This window comes from Priapulus caudatus, unplaced genomic scaffold (genome assembly GCF_000485595.1).
Source record: "Priapulus caudatus unplaced genomic scaffold, Priapulus_caudatus-5.0.1 Scaffold36, whole genome shotgun sequence".
NCBI classification, from domain to species: Eukaryota; Metazoa; Priapulida; class Priapulimorpha; order Priapulimorphida; family Priapulidae; genus Priapulus; species Priapulus caudatus.
Window position 1 is genome coordinate 71,329 of NW_014577097.1, and position 9,654 is coordinate 80,982.

Consider the following 9,654-nt stretch of genomic DNA (forward strand, 5'->3'; position numbering starts at 1 on the left):
CCAGCTTTCCTACCTGCTCTCTTATTCATGGTGTTGTTTGTGCACGCAGCACAGCGCGGGCGGGCGTTCGGTGTACTTGTGTGTTGCAGATGAGCATTTGACCGGCATTTACAGGTGATTATAGGCGAAATAGAGTAGAGAAACATTAAGACTGGTACGTTTCGTGTTTATTTACCTTTTTTTTTTTTTATTGAGACGTTCCAAGTGCCTGTGGTCTGTACTTAACGTAGCTCTAGTAACGGCCGCTCTAGTAGTAGCGCTGAATGGGTCGTTGTCGTATCAGGTACTACAGATATGTACCCGAGGTACATATATGTATACACAAAGTGTACCAGACTTGTACTACAGAAGTGTACCCTAACCCTAACCCTAGCCCTAACCCTAACCCTAAACATACCTCATATAAAAATATAAACATAATACTAAACAACCTAAAACTACATTGGGTACATATCTGACTGTAGTACCTGATACAACAACGACCCCATCTGCAGTAGTAGCCCGCGTAGGGTTGCCGTTGGCGTTGGCGGCAGCAGCAACCGTACGCGAGCTATAGTTACTAGAGCTATAGTTACTAGAGCTAGTCTGTACGGTACTCTGTCTCGGTGTCTGTAGTGTAGTACTGTGTAGGTACATAGTTACTTACGATAGTAAACACAAATTTATACAAGTTACAACATAACCTCATAAGTGTTAGGTAATCTTCAAACGTCCTGGGGACTATAACGAAGATGGAGAGAGAAGTGGATCAAGTCGGTAGATCCACACTGCGGATCGCAGCGGAAAAGGTTGTAAATTTGCTATTTACTAAGGATGAAGGCAGTGAATTCCAATACGGAACCACAGAGACAAAGAAGCTAAAGGATTAGCTTAAAAAGATCCTTAGAAGTTTGTACATGCCGAAAACAGTGATCACGCTCAGATGAGCGAGTGCAGCGAACAGGCTTCATTAAGCAAGAGGGAATGCCAATTTTCATCTCACCATGATAAATTTTATAGAAAGTTATGAGTTTTGAATGAAGAAAGGGGACACGAAGAGGAGGCCATTCAAGACGAGCCAAAACAACATCAGCACTATCATCATAGTTTCTGGAAACCATCTCGCAGCTTTATGCTGAATGGTGTCCAATTTAGAGCAGAACTTTCTAAAGTCTATAGGGGCACCAGCCTGGCGAAGCATATTCTAATATGGGCAGAACCATAGTTTTAAAAGCTAGGGATCGAGTTTTAGAGTCAGCAAAGCTATTAAAGATTTCGCCGTAACATGCCGAGGGATCGGGATCATCGGGATGCTTTCTTACAAATATAGTCAACGTGGGCATTCCAGCGAAGATCGTTACTAATAATAACACGCAAATATTTGTTAGTAGGGGTAAGAGATAGATATTTATGATACAGCGAGTAAGTAAAAGTCAAGGGTGGTTTGGGGCGAGTAATGCGAAGAATTTTACATTTTTCTGCATTGAATGACACACCCCATGATGTTGCCCACTTCTCAGTACGAGTAAGGACCCTCTGGAGGGCTAACTGGTCGCTCTTATTGTAGATGGTGCGGTACAGAACAGCGTCGTCAGCAAAGAGGCGAATAGAAGTAGAACTAGAAGGGTCAGTTTCGGCCAACAAATCATTTATAAAGGATAAGAACAGCAATGGACCCAGCACAGAACCTTGGGGTATACCCGATGTGACAGCGACCACATCTGACATGCTGCCGTTAACACAGATAATTTTAGATCTATCCTTCAAAAAGTCAGAGATCTATTTTAACGTAGTAGTATCCAAACCCAAGTGACCAAGTTTGAAAATTAAAAGGTCATGAGGAACTCTATCAAAGGCCTTACTAAAATCTAGGAATACTGCATCAACTGATTAGATATCTCTGGCTGGAGTAGGCACGACCAAAAGCAGAGTTATAATTCGAACAAGTGAACATTTAGCTATGCGTGATACCAACATTGAGGCTGTTGTTGGTGTATTTGTGCCATCATTATGTGAAACAAAGCGAGCGTCGTGTGAATTTTGCGATCACGCTTTCCCACTTCTTGTTGTTTGTGCACAGCGGCTTGCATGCAGTGTACTTGTGTGTTGCAGAGGAGCATTTGAACAGCATTTACAGAAAGTTATCGACAATAATCAGTGATAATAGGCAAAAGAGATAAGAGAAACATTAAGACTTATGGTAGTAAATACATTTCGTGTTTATTTACCATATTTTTTTTGTATTGAAACTTTCCAAGTGCCGGTGCTGTAGATTGCTCGTAGTTTGTGCTAATTATCAACTGCACACACTTATATGCGGACGGGAATACAACCCTGAGAATGCGCTATCGCGCGGTTACTGACACACTCTCCCTGCACTATCAGATTTTGTTTTACTCTTTATCTGTATGGTGTGGGGAGGGGGGTACTAGGAATCAGGAGTCCTCACTCACTTTGAGGTAGTTCTAGAACTCTAGCAGTTGTTACCATGGCAACAGGTACAGCCTCCCTAGCTCTTACCTTGTGGCCATGGCAACGAGGTAATGATAAGGTAAACGAGGTAAACGAGATAATGATGAGGTAGTATATATAGTAGTATATATATATATATATATAGTAGTATATATATGTAGTACTGTACTATATAGTGTTTGTTATTCACTTGCACACAAGCCTTATCGCCACTTTGCTTATATATAGCAAAGAGATGCAGGTCAAAATTGCTGTATTTTCTACTGGCTGTATTTGTCATATATTTCAATTCTGGAATCATTTGCTGTGTTCTAGCATGACGTTGTGCTTTCTGTTTATGATAATATAGCTAGTTTAAAATTGTAATATAAAATGAACAATTTAAACATCACACACATGCACGCTTGCAAGCATACACCACACGCACTACAGAACAAATGTAAAAGCAATGCTAGGAGTGCAAACATTCTTGCAATTGCAAGACTATTGCCAAGTGCAATTGCAAGACTATTGCCAGGTGCAATTGGCAATAGCGGCGAAAAAATATTTTTCCCCTGGGCTCTTTTTTAGGGGGCTACTTTTGACATATCGAGGGCTACTTTTTATTAGTCAAATTTATGTCATTATTGGCTTCCAAATGCCTTACGGTTCAATTGTAGTGATATTTATCATCTTTTTTTAATATGGTTCATGATGAATTCATAATTCATTGTTTTCTCATTTGCAAAAATTTACAGCATACTGCGACTACGTACGTATACGTAGTACAGTGCTATTCCCAGTCGTAAGGGAGTGTACTGATGCGTAAGCAACAGAGGTTCCCCTCGGCCTCGCGCCAGAGAAAAATCGTAAATTAATTAATTAAGGCAGCGCGCGCTCGCTACCACCGCGGCCGGCTGGCTCGGCGTTTGATTCTCGAGTTTCTGCTGGAACAGTCGGAAATTTTACGAGGGCGACTTTTTTATAATACGCATGAAAAAATAGCCCTCGTCATCGATATTTCGGGGGTGATTTCGAACCTTACAAGGGCGAATTCGCTTGCCGTCTCCGTGTATTTTATTCGCTAGGCAAAAGATAAAATGTGCGCACTGCCAGAATTGTAGACGACATCTAGTAGTCTGCTTCACAAACAAGCAATGTAGCTCAATTTTGCATCCTTGTAATTAGATCAATTAATAGATGTGTTATACTGAAAAAAACGCATAATAAAGTCTAGATACATTCATGCTTGGCTGTTGGCTAAAAGCATACTCATCGTTACATTACTATTACTAATCACAGAAAGATATTTAGTCTCTTTCACAGAAGATGATGTTACTTTTTCTAAAAGGCTTCTAATTAGCTGCAGGCAAACATTAGCACAGAGTAGAGAGTTATCTGAAAGTAACGTCACCGCCTTGTAGCAAAGCGGACAGACATCAAAGCAACATGCATGGAAATCATTATTCTGGGAAGCATTTTGTCGAGCTTTTCCATTCATCTACATTACACAGATTCTACACAGTAAACCAGCATCAGGTAAATCTCGCTAGTCCACGTGATAGCGTTGCAAAGCTTTGTAGTTCTCCCTGAATATCTCTGAATGCATAGTATCTAAAATTGCCTGCAGATCTCTATTTATTTATTTTATCTGATTGATGTTTTCATGATACGTGAGCGTGTGAGCCGTCGTTATTCGTGCGGCGGCGTTTGTCGCTGCGATCAGACGAATTTTCACCGCAGCTCTAATAACTTTGCGCCGCTGTTTCTTCTTCATTGGGTTGTTCACATAATGGTCACATAATGCACTACATGCTAGACAGCTATTACAGATGGTTTGTGTTTGTGTTGGTCGCGTTTAACGAGGCACCATGCTGAGAGGTATCCTGCGCGTGCATCAATATGTCTTCCTGTGTGCTCCCATGTAGCAAGCCATGCACTAATAAACCACTATGTAACTGATAGTGTACATGCATGCGTGCGTGCGTGTGTGCGTGCATGCGTGCGTGGGTGCGTGCGTGCGTGCATGTGGTGCTGCGTGGTTGTTTGTCTCTGCATGCATATGTGCGTATGCACGTGCATGTGTATAGGTGTCCCTGCGGTAGTCTGCTGCGTACACCTGGCATGTGATGTTACATACATACGCGTGATCCATTGTTCAGAGAAAGCTGCAAGTTTCGATTCGAGCAATCTTGACTTCAATTTCTACCCGTAAAAATTAGCCACATCCTGCTTATAGAAGTTACCAGTCTGGGAATGGCGGTGATGGGACGGCTGCTGCTCCAACACCGGTGATGTTAGTGATAGGAATCAGTTGGAATTTCATCATCGATCATCGTTTCCGCGGCGAAGCATCGAGATCGAACGATAATCGTTGAATGTTATTGATCGTGGCCACCAGATATTGAAATATATCATGACAATTTCTGAGTACATCCATCATGGCCAACGGAAAACCTGATTAAAAACTTTTTGTTCAGCTGACCTACCATTCTTACACTTTATTGTCAGACCAGAACAGGTACTTACCGCGCTTGACGGACGAAGAGTAGTGTCTGATAATCTTTGACGCGCTCAAGAGGAGGGTAAACACGGATTCTTGACTGTAACAAGACGAACTGCTTGCCTTATATTGAAGCTACTCTCCCCGCTACCCCACCCTCCTCCACCCACCACACTACGCCTCTGCGCTCGACGTATATCATGATACATTAATATATGAAAGTCCATTAAATTACACAGCTGTTCTTTATAACTGTAGCTACGAAGTATAGAAAAGCCATATAAGAATTATCTTATTATAGTATCCAATATATACCTTCTGAGCGCGAACGCGGTGGCCGCTAGGCGCACTTGATTCGTTCCAGTGTGTTTTATCAAAAGAAACCCCGCTACACTAACACGTCAGTTGAGCGCTTGCGCTCTGCGGCACTGTTTCATAATCGGCGCTAGTCTTGCTGCAAACACTTTGACTATAATCAATCAATGTAACGTCACTACTGGTGATGGAGCGACGAACTAGTAACTCGTGGGCAGGCTTGGCTGAGATTGCCCGATTAAGATGGCAACAGACTACTAGGCTGCAACCATCGTACACTCACACTGCCACATAATCATGTATCTCATAATGTGCGCCCTGTGCGCACCGCATATATATAGAACCGCGCGTCCTGCCTGTCCATTTTTTTTTTTTTTTCTTTTTTTTTCGTGAGTGAATCACCAGTGCAGCTAGCACTTCATGCAGCGACCGCGCAATGTCCGACTAATTTCCTCTCTAAGATGTACCTGCTGTTCACCCCGGGTGTAAAAGCAGGGCCGTAGGCTGAGAAAATTCCTAGGGGGGCATGCTCTAGTGGGATAATCAAACTTGTCATAGATTAACCTAGAGGGCGTGACAACCCGCACAGTAGACGATGCAAATGTTGACATGCATTTGAATTGCCTCGGAAACTCCCGATTTTTATTCCTCCCCCCCTCTCTCTCCTCTCTCTCCTCTATCTCCTCTTTCTTTCTCTTTCTCTCTCTCTCTCTCTTCTTCCTTCTCTCTCTTCTCTCTCTCTCTCCCCTCTCCTCTCTCTCTCTCTCTCTCTCTCTCTCTCTCTCTCCCTTCTCTCTCTTCGTCTCTCTCGCTCTCTTTCTCTCTATCTCTCTCTCTCTCTCTCCGCGTATCTCTCTCCCTCTTCTCTTTCTCCTCGTCTCTTCCTGCCTCTCTCTCTCTATCTTCTCTCTCTCGTCTTCTCTCCTCCTATCATCTTTTCTTTCTTCTTTCCTGCACCCCTCTCTCTCATCTCATCTCTCTCCTCTCTCTCCTCTCTCTCTCTCTCTCTCCTCAATCTGCTCCTCTCATCTCTCTCTCCTCTCCTCTATCTCTCTCTTCTCTTTTCCGTCTCTACCGTCTCTCTGCTCCTCTCTCTCTATCTCGTCTCATTTCCTCTCATCTTCTCCTCTATCTCTCTCTCTCTCGCTTTCTCTCGCTGCTTTTCGCTGCACTCTCTCTCCCTCTATCTTCACTCTCCATCTCTCTCTCTAATCTATCTCCTTCCTTTCTCTTCCTGCACCATCTCCCCTCTCCGATCTGCTCGTGCTCCCCTCTCTCTCTCACACCAGTCTCTCTCTCTCTCTCCTCTCCTCTCTCTCTCTCTCATCCCATCTCTCTCCTCTCTCTCTCTCTCTCCTGCTCTCCTCTCTCTCTCGTCTCTCATCTCTTCTCTCTCCTCTCTCTCGCTCTCCTCCTCTCTCTCTTCTCGCCTCTCCTCTCTCTCTCTCTCTCATCTCTCNCTCTCTCTCTCTTCTCATTCTCACTCTTCTCTGTCTGCTTCTCTCTCTATCTATCTCTCTCTCTCTCGCGCGCGCGCTCTCTCTCCCCCTAGCTCTCTCTCTCTCTCTCTCTAGTTATCGGTACTGCTTTTTTCGTCGTTTTACTTTAGCAATGTCCGACAACAGAAAACCACATCGATTCCAACAATCAGTAAGAGAGTTTAGAACATCGATCTGAGATTTGAGTTCGGAGAATCGGAAATCGGTTCTGACAAGGGCGTTGCCTTAAAAAATAAATTAACATAACGATTGTCGTCATCCATCTCCGCCAGGTGGCGTTAATTGCGCAGAATGTGCATCCGCAGTCCGCAGCATCCACAGTCGAAGCACGATCCCAGCTACGCTTTTACGAGATCTTTAATGACGCTGACAAGCACCGGCTGATTAGCTGAATCAGTTTGCAAGCATCCTGAACCGATGGCAAAACACAATGACTGAGGCACAGGCACTTGGACCGTTTCAATAATAAAATTTGGTGGCGTCGTGCATGGGCGGGCGCGCGTGGGCTATATAGACGCAGTATCTTCGACTCTGGAATAGCGCAGGGTACCATGTACATGTGATGTAGCTCTAGTAGTAGCATGACTACTACTAGTAGTACCATAGTAGTTAGCGCCGACCAGCGGCTGTCGCGCACGGATTGTCTATACTAGGTATATGCTAACCCTAGACCAAGCAATACACGCTTTCTTGCGAAGCTAAGTTAGTAGTATGTCTAGTCAGTAGCGTAAAGCTTATATATAGACTATTAGTCTATAACCCGCGTACAGTTGCCGCTGGTGCCAACGCCAGTGGCCAGCGGGCAAACTGCTACGCCGGATATAAGTTACTAGAGGCTAATGTACATGTAGGGGTCAGGGAGGTATGGTAGTGCTAGTACAGGCCTGTCGCGGAGGCCGAGCAGGCGCTATACCTATAGTATAGGCCAGGTTTAGACACTAACGCAATTTTAGTTCATTCAGTCCACAGGAGACTAAACGAAAAAATGTACTAGTTCCTTCCACTCTTCCTGGGCGCAGAGCGACGAGCATTGTTATTTGCCAGGAGGTAGGTGGGGTAGGAGGGTGGAGCCCCTCTTCTGCTAGGGGGTACAGGGGGTATCTCCCAGGGTGCAAGTGTTGTCCCCCAGAAAGGTTTTGTAAAAGACATGTAATTGTATAAAATACATGTAACTTTGATATAAATCATAAAATTAAAACTTAAATTAAATTAAATTTTAATTCGAAAATAAAATTTCGGCTTCCTTTGATGAGGAATCTGTGGATCCGTCACTTATCACAGCAAGGAATTTGGCCTCATTTATAGCTGCAAACTGTTCCCGGCGCCTTGTATCGGCTATCGCCGTAATAAACCTCTGGCAGGCCTTGTCGGTAAGGTAAGTGCTGCCGACATCTAAACCCTTGGCCTTGTCAAGCTAGCACAGCTTGACGTCATCGGTGTAGGGCCTGCCGTTTTTTCCAATAGCATGTGGATTTCTAATGGGATTCGCCATTTACTAATCACTGGATAGATGGCGCGCGTGCACTGTCCGGTATCACTGCTAAACAATAGCGTCTAGTTACGAAGGGAAAACCGTAAATCAAAGTCGCAAAGTAGAAGTGGAAAAACATCTGGGAGGAAAGCTGATCTGCACGTACACGTACGTTTGTGCATGTACACGTGGGTGCGTGCGTGCGTGCGCACGTACACGCATGTGCACGTACACGTGCGTGCGTGGGCACGTACACGTGTGTGCGTGCGTGTGCTCGTACGCGTACACGTGCGGGCGTGCGTGCGTGTGCACGTACACGTGTGTGCGTGCGTGCATAGACACGTACACGTGTGTGTGTGTGTGCGTGCATGTGCACGTACCCGTGCGTGCGTATGCTCGTACATGTGCGTGCGCGTGCGCGTGTGTGTACGTGCGTGTGCACGTACACGTGCCTGCGTGCGTGTGCATGTACACGTGCGTGCGCACGAGGGCACGTACACGTGTGTGCGTGGGTGCGTGTGCACGTACACGTGCGCGGGCGTGCGTGCGTGTGCACTGTGCACGTACACGCGTGCGTGGGTGCGTGTGCACGTACACGTGCGTGCGTGCATAGACACGTACACGTGTGTGTGTGCGTGCATGTGCACGTACCCGTGCGTGCGTATGCTCGTACATGTGCGTGCGTGTGTGTGTGTACGTGCGTGTGCACGTACACGTGCCTGCGTGCGTGTGCATGTACACGTGCGTGCGTACGAGGGCACGTACACGTGTGTGCGTGGGTGCGTGTGCACGTACACGTGCGTGCGGGCGTGGGTGCGTGTGCACGTGCGTGCGGGCGTGGGTGCGTGTGCACGTACACGCGTGTGTGCGCGCGTGTGCACGTACACGTGTGTGCGTGCGTGTACAAACGCACGCATCCTTTTCGTCTTATCATAGACGCGCTGGCCATCTAATTTCTTCTCCTGCGATTTACGTTTGGGAGGTGGAGGGCGCACGCCTTCCAAATACTTCCACATAACAACCTTGATGTTAGTTTTATACTATTGGATAAGGATGTACCTACTATTAGCTTCACTACTATTTGAATGGGGCTGGCTGGACTGCTTCAAGTAACACACGCATGTGATGTGGTTGCGATGTAAATACCTCCCTATGAGAGCTTATAACTGATTAGTTGCGTCATTTCTACAATCAGACTGTTTGTACTATGTCAACAGCTACTGTCAAGCTTGGTAGACTGGGTTAATGGCTCCATTGTTTACCAATGTTTGTACTGCCGTAGGGTCTAGCAGCATGCTTAGAGCGTGCTAGCGTCTACTCTACTTGGACTAGCACATTGAACAGGGAAAACTTGTTAATGTGGACGAGTTATATATAGCTCTTTGGATCTTGGATGAGAGACGCTGCCGCCGGTAAAATCGATGGGAAATTGGGAC